General features: G+C 43.0%; 1 long non-coding RNA gene across 1 annotated transcript in view; it reads right to left on the bottom strand.

Moving 5' to 3' along the window:
* Nucleotides 1-2,120: 2,120 nt before the first annotated feature.
* Nucleotides 2,121-16,068, bottom strand: part of LOC144594192 (uncharacterized) — an 82,275-nt gene continuing 68,327 nt past the window's right edge. The window contains exons 2-3 of the long non-coding RNA XR_013547363.1: nt 7,184-7,264; nt 2,121-2,182 (exon numbers count right to left, since the gene is read on the bottom strand). This is a non-coding gene — a long non-coding RNA (uncharacterized LOC144594192). The remainder of the gene's footprint in view (nt 2,183-7,183; nt 7,265-16,068) is intronic.

Raw genomic sequence — 16,068 nt, 5'->3', positions numbered from 1 at the left:
CACTAATCAGGGAGCAGCCTTCAAAAGATAAATGATGTAATCGCGATAGCGTTGCAGTAACTTTTCAGTTGCTCGTCAATGACAGCTGTGGGCCTTAATGTTGCATGGCACCTATGCTGAAACCAGCCCCTGCTGTCAGCACAGTTATCATCTTTCATGGGTCATCTGTTATCTACAGAATCTGTCATTATCTTAGCCCTTTTCAAATAGTTCCATCCAAAAAATAAAAAGAACCGTGCGTTTATTTAATACTGGAGGCATTCTGGTGAAGGGGGGGGAATGGAAAACGGCCGTGTGCGCTGCGTTCGTGAATTCGAGCTCCAGAGGATATAACTGGTACTTTGTTTATTTGGACAGATGCATAGAAGCATCTCTGAACTTCTGCCAATGATCAAAAGAGCTGATGATGTAGAACAGATTCATGGACTATGTCCTATCAGACTCTAGTTTCCCCGCCATCCATCAGCAGATGACTGAGTCCTATCTGAATGATGATCACACCTCAAACACTAAAAATTAATCACCGCTTCGGTTGAGCCAGGTGTCTCGGCTCCAGAAATAAAGGCGATCCTGTCCATGTAGAGAACTCACCGAAATCTAACGAAGCCACAGAGAGGAATGGGACTCAATTTCGGGGAATGACGTGTCAAGTTAATTTGTGGACCTACAAGACTGCCAAGTGCTCAGTGTGAACGCAGAAGTGAAAAATGTTATTCAGCGAGAATGAAATGTTTCACCTTAGGAAGAGTCAAATCTTACAAAGGGTAACCCAGTTTTCTCAAAGCAACGATCGGCACGGTGGCGCAGCGGTAGAGTTGCTGCCTTACAGTGAATGCAGCGCTGGAGACTCAGGTTCGATCCTGACTACGGGCGCCGTCTGTACGGAGTTTGTACGTTCTCCCCGTGACCTGCGTGGGTTTTCTCCGAGATCTTCGGTTTCCTCCCACATTCAAAAGACGTACAGATATGTAGGTTAATTGACTGGGTAAATGTAAAAATTGTCCCTAGTGTGTGTAGGGCAGTGTTAATGTACGGGGATCGCCGGGCGGCGCGGTCTCGGTGGACCGAAGGGCCTGTTTCCGCGCAGTATCTCTAAAACCTAAAAAAAAATCTAAAATCTTAAGACGACTTGCTCCAGGGATGAGTGAAAATTTGCAAGCACATCACTTGATTTTCTCCTGAGTTTTGACAAAAACGGTGGCGCGGCAGTAGAGGTGCTGCCTTACGGCACCAGAGACATGGGTTCGATCCTGACTACGGGTACTGTCTGTACAGAGTTTGCACGTTCTCCCCGTGACCTGCGTGGGTTTTCTCCGGGAGCTCCGGTTTCCTCCCACACTCCAAAGACGTGCAGGTTTGTAGGCTAATTGGCTTTGGTAAAAATGGTAAATTGTTCCTAGCACGTGACTCAGTCTGAAGAAGGGTCTCGACCCGAAACGTCACCCATTCCTTCTCTCCAGAGATGCTGCCTGACCCGCTGAGTTACTCCACATTTTGTCTCTACCTTCGATTTAAAGCAGCATCTGCAGTTATTTTCCTACACATAGATAAACACAGACTCGTTTTCCAGATAATGTTTTAAAAATAATTTTATATTATAAAAAAAACGATGCCGCACTTCATTTTGAGACTTATCTTACGAACAGAAAATGGAGGAGGCAGAGGGTTTGGGGATAAAATTAAGAGCGGAGGAAAAAATGCACACGCTTTTTAAAAATGTGAAGCCGTGTTAATACTGCAGGCTCCGTACAGATGCCCCACTGAAGCACTGGAGTAACAATTTGAGTCCAGATGCTGGCAGCACTCAGCATATTCATGACAAACGTCCACTCATTTCACAGGTGTATTAAAGTATTACTTACCCTCTTTCAGGATAGACATGTCACCGGTTCCAACAGTGAATAGTGATGCATAAAATTGAGGGAGAAAATATGTAGAAAATAAGCATACATCAGAGACAGGGTCAAGAACCTAATTTCACAGTGACATACAGGTAATTTGGCTTTGAAAATCTTTGTCAATTCTAAACTCATTTGGAAAAGCATAGCTCAAAAGACTGGTGTCTGAATATGAGATAGCTATCCTGAATTCCAATATTTATAGCACAGTTTGCAAATACATTACCCCTGTCACAATGAAATAAGTGGCATGCTTACATGCTGAGCGTGATGGTCTGAAGGTTCTGGAACCGAGGGAGGGGGGGAGATAAGAAGACAAGTAATTAGTACATTAATCTTTTTTATGATATCATTTTTCAGACCTATATGATCGTAATGTAAATTAGAAAGAAAGGAGGGTTCATGGAAAATAGAATTAATTTCAGGTAGGTCAATCACTCTACAATAACTGCATTTCAAGCAGAGTGTAATTTATGGCACAGTTTGTCCATTTTCCTGCACACAACTGATTACAATGCTCTCACTCACTTCTATCAGTTGAAAGTCAGCTTGCCAGATAACATTCTGCACCATAATGAAATTCATTTGCAGTACAAAAACTTGAGTGATTCAAACAAGCACTGTTACAGCCCTTAATGGCATTCTATGGATTATTGATTTTTGATTTAGTTCCTGCTCACCAGAAGCCCATTTTAACAGCACCATTACCTTCATAACGATTAGAGACAAAAAGTTAATTATGTAATTATAAAGCCAATAACAGACTTGTCTGGTTTACTTTGCTTTAGTCCGTTTAAACATTATCTCTCATGTGCACATCATAACAGCCTGGATGTGAAGAGAGAGATTAACACAATCAAAGCAGATGTGAAATTAAATTCTCCAGGCCATTGCTGTCTGGGAAACCATTAACTAATCACAGCATTCTTCCTCTATTAAATTCACGTCTGCCACTTCACACACAAAAGGTGGAAAAGTGGGGGGGGGGGGGGGGGGGAAAGGTGCAACGGAGTATTCCAATGTTATTCCACTCGTTTGCAAACCAAGCCTCGGGCACAACCATGGTGGGGGAAAAAAAGCTCTTAAAAAGGACGCCTCAATTTATTTGAAAATGAAAAGGTTGGAGAGAAGAAAATAAAGCTCGGATCCAATCGCTGAGATAAACCAAGATTCACCTTGGAGAATAAATATAATGTTAAAAATAAGCACATGTGAGGCGCACAAATGCGGTTTTGCAATATTTCAAATGCTGCAATTTATCTCGAATATTAAAACGGGTATTTCTCAGTGTGACCAACATTGTATTTTTTTCCCCCCCGAAAATATTTGGCAATATCAGGTTTATTAGTGAAGCATAAACTCTCAATAATTGTGTTACCGTAATAGTCCCTCGGCATTTTTGAACCTCCCCCCCACCTCCCTCCAAAAAAGGATTGTAAGACTAAGCTAGAATATAAGGATAACTTAAATAAGCTACATTCCAATTTTCAAACCACTTGTTTCAAATACAGTTTACATTAATCATTTTAAGTTAACACTTAAGTGTCCAGCTTAATGCAAGACAATAGGGAAATGCTTCCTATATAGTTAAGAGAGGAACTGTTATTACTCTGTGGAAGAAACATTTGGCAAAAAAAGGGTGGCACAGTGGCACAGCGGTAGAGTTGCTGCCTCACAACGCCGGAGACCCGGGTTCCATCCTGACTAAGGGTGCTAGTCTGTACGGAGTTGGTACGTTCTCCCCGTCAGTTGCCAAGATCTTCGGTTGCCTCCCACACTCCAAAGACGCACAGATTTGTCGGTTAATTGGCTCGGTATGAGTGTCAAATTGTCCCTAGTGTGTGTAGGATAGTGTTAATGTGTGGCGATCGCTGGTCGGTGCAGGTTCGGTGGGCTGAAGGGCCTCTTTCCGCGCTATATCTCTAAACTAACCTAAATAAAATCAAATAATTAGAGAAATATGAAAATAATTTATTAACATCTGAATAAAAGGTGGCTTCTATTTCTTACCACAGTGTCACATAATTCACAGCATTTTAATTGATTGATTGATACAGTCAGAAGAATTGGCTTCTCTCTGCTAAATACTTCGTAATATTTTAATGAAACAACATTTCCACTCAAAACAACTGACTGGTTGTTAAAATGTAGGTATCACAAAATGCTGGAGTAACTCAGCAGGTCAGGCAGCATTTAGGAGAGAGAGAATGGGTGATGTTTCGGGTCGAGACATTTCTTCAGATTGTTAAATTCAGATTGTTAAAATGTGGCATTTGATTAAAAAAATGCCTAATCCCAAAAGTTTATACGTAAAAAGAAAATATGCATGGATATTAAAATATATATTCACATTAATATTAAGTTAGTGGAAAGAAATTGTCTATTTCAATCAATGCCTTTACCTTTCATGTTCTTCAATAACATCATCTTAAAATGATTACATTGAGATTGTGTGCTCCAAGGAATTTTACATTTAGTCTTTGCACTTAAATGCATTTCGGGCTTTAGGTTAAGCCTTGTAAAAGTGCAAACAGTGTTGGAACTGTGTCCTTCGTTTGATGGGGTCCCTTTCCATGCTTTAAGTCTGATGTTTCAACAGTTGGAAGGGCAGGAGATACAATAATTCAGAGGACGAAGGGTATATTTTAGCCTAACCCTGGCATGAAACTGGCATTACAGGTCTGAAGAAGGGCCTCGACCCAAAACGTCACCCATTCCTTCCCTCCAGAGGTGCTGCCTGACCCGCTGAGTTACTCCAGCACTTTGTGCCTATCTTCGGTGTAAGCCAGCATCTGCAGTTCCCTCCAGCACAGCCTGTTACAGAAACCGCACAGTTTTCAATTCCATTGAAGTTAACGAAAATTTCTGAGGTGGTTTCCATAATAGGAGACAAATCTAAAACTCCAGTTTCATAACTCAGTGGGAAATGGAAAATATTTTCCTATTTGTCACATCCAGAATCAAAATTCAGTTCTTTAACCAATGAAACTTAATTTTCTTAGGTTGAAAAAAGCTTTATTTGATTTAACTTATGTCTCCAATTTTCGTTAAAGCTGCTTTTTAATCCCAAATTTATGATGTCTGAATATAAATCAACAAATGAAAAAAACTCAAGGCTTCTTTGAACTCCGATGAGACGGAAGATCTGATTACGTTGTCATTATAATATAAAATATTTTCGGTAATATAATGCTCACCACAAATATACAGCAATTTCAGAAAAAAGTCAGGAATTAGTTTACATATAAACTGGACCTGCTGCAGATGTGTATATGAAGAATAGATTTGAATTTTCCTTTTAAAAACAGGTATTCGCTAGCTGCAAGCAGTATTCTCCAATGCATAGTCAAGCTACATTAGTCTCTTCAAAGTATTTTTAATAACTTTCCTTAAATAAATTGACAGTGGTGACGCACTTAGATTTAATAGCGTGGTAAGGTGGCAGATTTGACAGGTCTGAGTGACAGTGTTGCAGGACAGCTATAAAGGGCCCTTGTCTATTTAAGAGAAGAAAGGTGCTTTTTATAAAGTAGGCCAGCAGGGGGTGAAAGTACAAAGAAAGACAGGGAGAAGGGGAAGAAAATATGCTTAAGACTTAAAGAGACCGATCAAACATCACTTAACATCTCAGTCGCGTGGAGATAACGTTGGCATCGATGAAGCCACAGAAGATCATCACTGCCATTTCTTCCTTTCCACGGTCCATTGCCCGGTGGAGTGCCGTCTAAAATATCCACAAATAGGCCAACTAAGTGCCATCTGCAGCACCACGCTCGTTTGATGGCCATCACATGCATCTTGAATGAAAAGGTCTTTGCACAATATAAATAGTGTTCTAATCACTGTGGTCTCATCCTCTCTAATAGCTCCACAGAGAAGTGACATTCCCCAGAAAAATGGTCACAATTGTTTTATTATTCCACACTAACTTGATGACCCAATGACAACAAAATAGCACTAAATGAGGTTTTTAGCAACAAGGGATTAATTAGTATGTATCTATTGTGATTCTCTAATATGCAGACGGATAATCTTGATCAGCCATTCCTCTTTATCTGTGCAAAAACCTTTTTTATATTAAATAACTTTCAGACCTTTCTGTAAGAAGAATATTGCTTGCTTTTAATTCAAGACAGCAAACAAATAATAATCGTGTGAAACCTTGTGCTATTCAAGAACAGGGGACCGAATATATCCTTCTGGTAGAAATAAATAGGGGAAGCAGAATGTAGATATTTTCCATAGAACTCAAGCACTCATGACTGAACCGACATAAACATTGCCCACCTGAACCAAGAAAGCTGTTTCATTCCCGTACGCTCCTAAAGGTGCCTGAGTGAGCCTATCTAATTAACGCCAAATTCCAGGTCGTCTGGAGTGGACAACTGAGCTAAGAGTGCCAAACTCATTATAGTTATGACACAGTGGCGCAGCGGTAAAGTTGCTGCCTTACAACGCTTACAGCGCCAGAGACCCAAGTTCGATCCCAACTACAGGTGCTGTCTTTACACTCTCCCTGTGACCACGTGGGTTTTCTCCGTGATCGCCGGTTTCCTCCCACACTCCAAAGACGTACAGGTTTGTGGGTTCATTGGCTTGGTACAAATGTAAATTGTCCCTCGTGTGTGTAGGAAGTGTTAATGTGCGGGGATCGCTGGGTGGTGCAGATTCGGTGGGCCGAAGGGCCTGTTTCCGTGCTGTATCTTTAAACTAAACTAAGCTTCACAGCCATGTGAGAGCAAAGACTTTCTACCCATCTGTCCTAGGTGAATTTCTTGTTAGGTTCCAGAGGTGGTGTCATTTAATCTCAAGGAGGAGCATTCGGTTACTTGTCTTTGCATTATTTGTCAATATTGTTTACCGGACTTTAGACTTTAAAGACACAGTGGCCCCTTCAGCCCACTGAGTCTGCACCGACCATCGATCACGCGTACACGAGCACTATTCTACACACTAGGGACAATTTATCATTTTACCAAGGCCAATTAAGCTACAAACCTGTACGTACGTCTTTGGAGTGTGGGGGGAAGCCGATGCAATCAGAGAAATCCCACATGGTCATAGGGAGAATGTACAAACTCCAAACAGACAGAATCAAATCCGGGTCTCTGGCGCTGTAAGGCAGCAACTCTACCGCTGTGCCACCACGCCACCCCTGTTAAGTTATTGAACTATTTGAGGAAGAAAACTCGGAGTCACAAGTCAATACATCGCTGGGCAACGGCAGCGAGCCGCAGCGAGCTTCCGGCCACGAGATCAGGTGTATTAAATGCATTTCCACTTACGATATTTTCGGTTTACAACGGGTTTATCGGATCATAACCCCACGGTAAGTTGAGGAGCACCTTATCCATTAAGGGTATCTTCTACGTTTGGAAATAATAGAAAACAAAATGGCACAATATTAATAAAAGAGATTCAAAATTGTTTAAAATTGTATGATCTTCCAAAAACGTTGTGATTTTTTTCTTTGACATACTATGCATATGTACTGCCAGAAGTGTCAGACGGAAGGCTGGAGTTAAGTAGTTCTTGACCCTTTCTCATCGGCTCTAAGCTATCTCCTCATTTGCCTGCAGTGGTGGTTTTGCTCATCAGTCCTACATTGACACTTGCTCTCATTCCACTTTGCTGAAGGAATCTGCACTGTGCACACAGTTTGACATTTCCTGACATTTCATGAACTAATTACACTACAAATAATTAAGCATGTTCACATCTGTAACAAACGAAGGCAAAATGGCTGTCAGCGCCAATGATTGATGACCTCCCTGAGACTTTATCTGATGAAATTCTCTTCACTACAGGCAGAGCTGGATGCCAGCGTGTTTGCAATAATGCCTTCAGCCCTTTTCATCTGATCAAACTAACAAAATGCTTTAAGAGAGGGATGGGAAAATTAATGACTACAATGAAATATTTGCATTTTTTCCAGGCTAGAAAAACAATGAACAAGAGATGTGACAACCTCAATTATTTGTTGGTGCTAAAAGCCCAGAGACAGCTCATGCTAGAGAGAGATGCTGGGAAGCCCTGGGGTATAAAGCAGGCGGCATAAAATGGCAGGTGTGAGGGGCAACCTTCTTACTTCGGAGAAAGACACAGAGTACGTTGGTGTTTTCCACTGAACCTAAGGGGCAAATTTCGTGTAAAGCAAAATGTTTGACGTGCATTAAAACACATTTAGAACTCTTATCTGTTTACTTAAACACATGAACATACATCGGTCAAACTGTCAACACGTAGGTTCCATACTAAAATGTTTAGCTCCAGATTGCGACTGATTATTAATAAAGCTGTACTGGCAACAATACCAAAATGAATTAACAGCATCTTTATAAAGTGAAGAACCCCAATTTATTAAGGATACATCATTATGTAAGTGTATTTAAAATAAGTGTTAGAAAATCAATGTGTTCATGAGTGCAATTTGGTCTATCCGCAAGTAAAATTAAAAACAACATTTTCAAAAAAAATGACTGTCAATAATTCTTCTTAAATTATTTCTGATGTGGACCATTATTATAGATTACCTCCACGTGTTGTATGGGTAAATATAACCATATACAAGGACCAAAAAGGACATACTCTTTAAATGTTTCATCTCCTGTGTTTATTTTAATATTTAAGCAATGCCCTTCCAGAAAATAAATACTCTCTTCAATCAATTCTGCATTGTGGCAATAGAAGGCTGCATTGTTTTTGCTGTCTCTTATAAATTCCTTCTACAGATTAAATGATGGTGCATAAAACTAACTGAGCACAAGTGAGACTGGTGAGTTTAATTATGTTTGTATAGATTTTGGAAGTCGGATAAGTACTGTATCAGTGTCCTCTCTAGAATTCTGGCGACATGAAGTGTGTTAGAGCTGGATACTTTAAAACATGGTCAGTTAATGTTAAAAGGATTGGGTAATACACGAGTTAGTTCAAGAAAAATGGCACAAAGCTTTTAAGTGTTTTCCCTTGACAGATTATGTGGCAGAGTTTCTGTGCATGTGAATAGCAGCACTCGTTGAGTCAAAAGGCCATTAGAGATCAAATCACTCTTGAAATGTTTTGCATGGAGAAATAATAGGAGTTTTCTTTACAAACACTTCAGTGTTTTCCGACAGATTTCAAAGGACGTCACAAACGAGAAAACCTTCCTGGGTCAGGGTCGGGCAGAAGAAAGGGTCGCAACAAAAGTCTGAAGAAGGGTCTCGACCCAAAACGTCGCCCATTCCTTCTATCCAGAGATGCGGCCTGTCCCACTGGGTTACTCCAGGGTTTTGTGTCTATCTAGAAGGGGTTAATTGATGGTCTTAAACACTTCTGGACGACACCAGTTAACTGGCGTGGTCTTTGCTATTTGTTCTTGCTTATTGTTTTCATAATCAAAAATGTCTCCATGCTTCTGTGGAGCACAGCAGGGTCAATTGCCTGGAAATTCTGGAACACTTGTCTGAGGCTGTAACAGGACAACAAAAACTCTATGACATTAGTTTAACCTCAGGTAAATGAAACACTCTCGGGGAGAAATTGGATCAAGCTGAAAGACGTATGCTGGATTGCCAATGCGTGGGTAGCCCACATCAGTTTGAACCATGGAGGTCACACCTAAAATTCATGCTCCTTCATCATCCTCCTGACTGTCGCTCCAAGCCAGTGCCAACCACGCTGTTTATTTCATTAGCACTTATTAACATGTGGGCAAAATCCAAGTGGGGCTAGTTGGCAACTCTTTGAGAGGAATCTATTCATCACCTCCCACCTCCACGAGATGCTTTGGTAGGTTGGTTGCCAGCCTTGTTGGATCCGGGCAGACCTGGATTCTCCGACTTGGCTCCAGACGCCTAGCTCAATGAGTTGGAAAGGAGGAAGGAGGTTGTTGATGTTCATGAAAGCCAACCAGGTCCATTATGGAGGGCCGGGGACATGAGCGCACTGAGGATCAACAGCATGAGTCAAGCTCCAAGGGCGGCACGGTGGTGCAGCGGTAGAGTTGCTGCCTTACAGTGAATACAGTGACTCAGGTTCGATCCTGACTACGGGCGCCGTCTGTACGGAGTTTGTACGTTCTCCCCGTGACCTGCGTGGGTTTTCTCCGAGATCTTCGGTTTCCTCCCACACTCCAAAGACGTACAGGTTTGTAGGTTAATTGGCTGGGCAAATGTAAAAATTGTCCCTAGTGGGTGTAGGATAGTGTTAATGTGCGGGGAACGCTGGGCGGCGCGGACCCGGTGGGCCGAAGGACCTGTTTCTGCGCTGTATCTCTAAATCTAAAAAAAAATCTAAAAACTAGGAGTTCAATGGCCTCAATATACAGTAAACCTTAGTTTAGTTTAGTTTCGTTTAGAGATACCGCGTGGAAACAGGCCCTTCGGCCCACCGAGTCCGCGCCGCCCAGCGATCCCCGCACATTAACACTACCTTACGCACTCTAGGGACAGTTTTACATTCATACCAAGCCAATTAACCTATTAACCTGTACGTCTTTGGAGTGTGGGAGGAAACAGGAACACCCGGGAAAAACCCATGCAGGTCACGGGGAGAACGTACAAACTCCGTACAGACAAGCACCCGAAGTCAGGATCAAATCCGGGTCTCTGGCGCTGTAGGGCAGCAACTCTACTGCTACGCCACCTAGATTTGATTTTGATTTTTCAAAATTTGTTTATGAAGACTTAATTTCCTGAGCACACAAAAGAAATCGGTGTGGGCGCGTGGGAGAGCATGAAACCTCCACACAGACAACACCAAAGGTCAGGATTGAACCCAGGTCACTGGTGCCAAGCCTTGGTAGCTCGACGAGCTGCACCACTGTGTTAGCGGTGAGATGCCTCATTTATATTTTGCATTTCCTGTCTTCAGGAACATAAAAATGATTTACAGAATTTTTTTTAAAGTCATGATGGCCACTTGTGCAATATAGTAGAAACATAGAAAAATAGGTGTAGGAGTAGGCCATTCGGCCTTTCCAGCCAGCACCGCCACTCAATATGATCATGGCCGATCATCTAAAATCAGGACCCCATTCCTGCTTTTTCCCCATATTCCTTTAGTCCAAAGAGCTAAATCTAGCTACGTGGGTTTTCTCCGAGATCTTCGGTTTCCTCCCACACTCCAAAGACGTACAGGTATGTAGGTTAATTGGCTTGGTAAATGTAAAAATTGTCCCTAGTGTGTGTAGGATAGTGTTAATGTGTGGGGATCGCTGATCGGCGCGGACCCGGTGGGCCGAAAGGGCCTGTTTCCGCGCTGTATCTCTAAACTAAACTAAACTAAAAATGTCCCGTAAACAATGTCGTGGTTGCCAGAGGAGTAGTTGAGGCAATTACTATAATAGCAGTTGAGACTTTTGGGCAGGAACGTGGCTAGGAAAGATTGAGAGGGATATGGGGCAATCGCAAACAAATTGGACTAGCTGCGATGCGGCATCTTGGTCAGCATAGAAGTGTTGGGCCGAAGGGCTTGTTTCCGTGCTGTCTGACTCAATGACTCAATGACTTCCAATGACTCTAGTAAGTAATGGTTAAAATTAATAATAACAGAATATTGAATGGCAAGGGGCAGAATAATCTGGAAGGGTTAGTGGAATTCAAGCATTTCAGATTCAATAGCTGCTAAAAGCATTAGATCTGTGGAAAGCTCCATAATAAACATTAATCAAATTAAGATTTTAAATGAAAGGGTATGGAATTCAATAGCTGATTTATAATTTTAAATCCATATCGACCATTAAGAGGACCGTTTTACAAGTATTGGGTGCTGTGTAAGCTTCTGTTACATAGCAAAGAATACCAGGCATTAGAGCACAAAACCTATTCATTGGAATGCTTGGTATGGATGGGGTTTTATTTTAAAAGAGCTTTTTAAAGCTTTATTTAAAAATTAAACTAGTATTTGATTTGTCCATCCTGGGAAAAGATTTTGAATGTCTACCTTATCTATGCCTCAAACATTAGAACAGTACATTTTAAATAATTGGATAGCAGTAACAGGATCGTTCCAAGCCAGCATGGATTTACAAAGGGGAAACCATGCTTGGCTAATCTACTGGAATTTTTTGAGGATGTAACTAGGAAAATTGACAGGGGAGAGCCGGTGGATGTGGTGTACCTCGACTTTCAGAAAGCCTTCGACAAGGTCCCACATAGGAGATTAGCGGGCAAAATTAGAGCACATGGTATTGGGGGTAGGGTACTGACATGGATAGAAAATTGGTTGACAGACAGAAAGCAAAGAGTGGGGATAAATGGGTCCCTTTAAGAATGGCAGGCAGTTACTAGTGGGGTACCGCAAGGCTCTCCAAATTTGAGGAAGGATATTCTTGCTATTGAGGGCGTGCAGCTTAGGTTTACTAGGTTAATTCCCGGAATGGCGGGACTGTCGTATGTTGAAAGACTGAAGCGGCTAGGCTTGTATACACTGGAATTTAGAAGGATGAGAGGGGATCTTATCGAAACATATAAGATTATTAAGGGGTTGGACACGTTAGAGGCAGGAAACATGTTCCCAATGTTGGGGGAGTCCAGAACAAGGGGCCACAGTTTAAGAATAAGGGGTAGGCCATTTAGATCGGAGATGAGGAAAAATGTTTTCAGTCAGAGAGTTGTGAATCTGTGGAATTCACTGCCTCAGAAGGCAGTGGAGGCCAATTCTCTGAATGCATTCAAGAGAGAGCTAGATAGAGCTCTTAATGATAGCGGAGTCAGGGGGTATGGGGAGAAGGCAGGAACGGGGTACTGATTGAGAATGATCAGCCATGATCACATTGAATGGCGGTGCTGGTTTGAAGGGCCGAATGGCCTACTCCTATTGTCTATTGATTGAACAGAGATTTTAAAAATTTGACTCGACTGACGTGGACCCTTTGGGTCCAAATCTCTCCTGCGGGCCGGGCAACCCGTGGTCCCGTTGACGGGCGGGGAGTGTCCACCGGGGCCGTGGGCGGGCGAGGGGGGAACAGGGAAAAGCCACTGACCTCGACCCCGTGCGTTCCGCATTGCAGCCAGAGCGAGCCGTGGACCCGAAGCCTCCCCTGTAGCTCGGCAGCGAGCGTTGGCGACGGCCATCTTGTTGGACCCTCTGCCGCCGCTGCACCACAGATGGAAGGTCAGGCGTGGGGCACGCCGGGACGCATTTATTAAAGTTTATTTAGTCAATTATTTTTTAAAAGTAACAAAAGTTGATTTATTGAGACCGCGGGGGAATGGTGAGTAGGGTGGACCTAAAATTGTCGCGTTATCGTGTACCGTTTTCGCTGTGTTTCCGGATGAAAACGGCACAAACAAACATACGGGACAAACATACGGGGGAATAAACATACGGGGCAAACACACGGGACAAACAAGATGAGAGTTTTTGTAATATATAGATAGATGTGGAAATGGGATACAATTGACAGAATCCGGCTGCCTTCAAAGGTTTCCAGCACATCAAGCTGTAAAATATATTCGATCTGGTCACAAATCTGGTCCCCCATTTTCCAGTGTTTGGCCTGTATCCCAATAAACCAATCCTATCCATGTACCTGTCCAAATGTCATAGAGTCAAAGAGTCAAATGTCATAGAGTCATGCAGTGTAGAAACAGGTCAAACTTGTGCTGACGGATCTAACATTCACCCGACCTATTCCTCTCGTGATCTTAAACGCCTCTATTAGATCATCCTTTATCTTCCTGCGCTCCAAGGAACAAACTCCTGACCTGCCCAACATCTCCCTGTTGCTCAGGACCCTCAGTCCTGGCAACATCCGGCTTGACAACATCTTTCCTAGACCAAAACTGAGCACGATACACTGAATGCAGCCTCACCAATGTCTTATGGTGTAAAGTGTACAACATGTACACAACTGTAACATGGCCTCCCAACTTCTGTACTCAGTACTCTGACTGATGAAGGCCAATGTGCCGAAAGCCATTTTGACCACACTATCTGCCTGTGAAGCCAGTATCAAGGAACTATGTGCCTACACTCCTAGATCCCTCTGCTCTACAACACTCCCAAGAGCCTTCCCATTCACGAGGTAGGCCCTGACCTTGTTAGACTTCCCAAAATGCCGCACCTCACATTTCTCTGAATTAAATTCCTCAACCATTCCTCAGCCCACCTGGCCAACGGATCAAGAACCTGCTGCAACTCCCGACCACAATCTTCAATGTCTATTAACCAGATAATTGCACCCCACCCCCCACCACTTCCCCAGGCAGTTTGTACCATATACCCACCACCCCTCTGTGTGGAAACCACCCAGCCCCTCCAGTCCCCTTTAAATCTTTCCCTTCCTGCTTTAAACATATGCCCTCTAGTTTTTTTACTCTCCACTCTGGGAAAAGCAATGGTTGGAAGATAAAGAGCCAAAGGGATACGGGAACCGGGCCAACTCGCAGGATTAGAGCTACTGCTTGTCTAGTGGATAAACACCAACACAAACAAGCCAAGAGGCGCGCTTTCTCACTGTAATTTCAGAGTAATAAGCTAGCGAACAATTAAACGAGGTCGCGCTGTACACTTTAATGGAAAAGCAGCAACTGTTAACCAGTCGAATTGCTAATGAGGTCAGTGGGTGTGAATGAACAAGGGCCCCTGTTTCAAGCGAGGCTGTCAAATAGGAAAAAGACAGGCTTGGGTCTGACATCTGTTTTATACCTTGTCTGATTTTACTCTCTATTGAAGCAAGTTACAGCTTGCCTGTCCTTTGCTTATGGTAATCTGCAGGATGAGGCTAAGGTTCTCCATTCAGAAGAAGCTGGATACGAGCTAGCCTGGGGAAGCTGCCTCGAGCTACTCCTGAGGCGCATGTAGGCGGAGGAGAACATTAGGATGACCATCACGCAGAGAACTGTGTAGGAAGGAACTGCAGATGCTGGTTTAAACCGAAGGTAGACACAAAAAGCTGGAGTAACTCAGCGGGGACAGGCAGCATCTCTGGAGAGAAGGAATGGGTGATGTTTCGGGTTGAGGCCCTTCTTCACACTGGTTCGGGACAAGGGAAACGAGAGGTATAGGCGATGATGTAGAGGGATAAGGAGCAATGAATGAAAGATGTGCAAAATAGTAAGGAGGATAAAGGAAAGGCCATTGTTAGCTGTTTGTTGGGTAAAAACGAAAAGCTACTGTGACTTGGGTGGGGGAGGAATAGAGAGAGAGGGAATGCAGGGACTACCTGAAGTGAGAGAAGTCAATATTCATACCACTGGGTTGTAAGCTGTCCAAGCGAAATATCGTCTGCATGAGGCATCAGCGAAGACCTTGCTTCTGATTAATATGGCCTACCTTTGTCTCCACACTCTCTCCGCTTATTCATCCCACCTTCAAATGAAGGACTAATCTTTCAATGCTATCTTTCAATCTGTATCCTCCCAAGAACTTCATAACACATCAAGCCTCTTTGTCTTTACATGACCATGCCAATAAGAATCAACTGACTCCATCTCAGTACGAAGTTAACTTGCCCTTTCCTGTGTGATTCTGATTCCAATAAATAATAGAACTAACAAAAGTGCAAATTATTATTTAATAAAACAATTTCCAAGAGAGCAGAAGCTTGCCCAGTCTTGCCTGATCTCACGGTTGTCCTCAATATTCAAACATTAGTTTAGTTTAGTTCAATTTTAGAGATACGGTGCGGAAACAGGCCCTTCGGCCCACCGAGCCCGTGCCCGCACACTGACACTACCCTGCACGAGGGACAATTTACATTCATACCAAGCCAGATAACCTACAAACCTAAGATTATTAAGGGGTTGGACACGTTAGAGGCAGGAAACATGTTCCCAATGTTGGGGGAGTCCAGAACCAGGGGCCACAGTTTAAGAATCATGGGGTAGGCCATTTAGAACTGAGATGAGGAAAAACTTTTTCAGTCAGAGAGTTGTGAATCTGTGGAATTCTCTGCCTCAGAAGGCAGTGGAGGCCAATTCTCTGAATGCATTCAAGATAGAGCTAGATAGAGCTCTTAAGGATAGCGGAGTCAGGAGGTATGGGGAGAAGGCAGGAACGGGGTACTGATTGAGAATGATCAGCCATGATCACATTGAATGGCGGTGCTCGCTCGAAGGGCCGAATGGCCTCCTCCTGCACCTATTGTCTGTTATTTATTATCTACCGCTGCGACACCATCCTGCCCTACATTGTTTCTTTTATTCTACCCTTTCCCCTGGTTACATGCTCAATCACTGTTGCA

This window comes from Rhinoraja longicauda, chromosome 6, assembly GCF_053455715.1.
Source record: "Rhinoraja longicauda isolate Sanriku21f chromosome 6, sRhiLon1.1, whole genome shotgun sequence".
In the NCBI taxonomy this organism is placed as follows: Eukaryota; Metazoa; Chordata; class Chondrichthyes; order Rajiformes; family Arhynchobatidae; genus Rhinoraja; species Rhinoraja longicauda.
The sequence above is the reverse complement of the archived record's forward strand: the minus strand, read 5'-3'. Positions and strand labels throughout refer to the sequence as shown.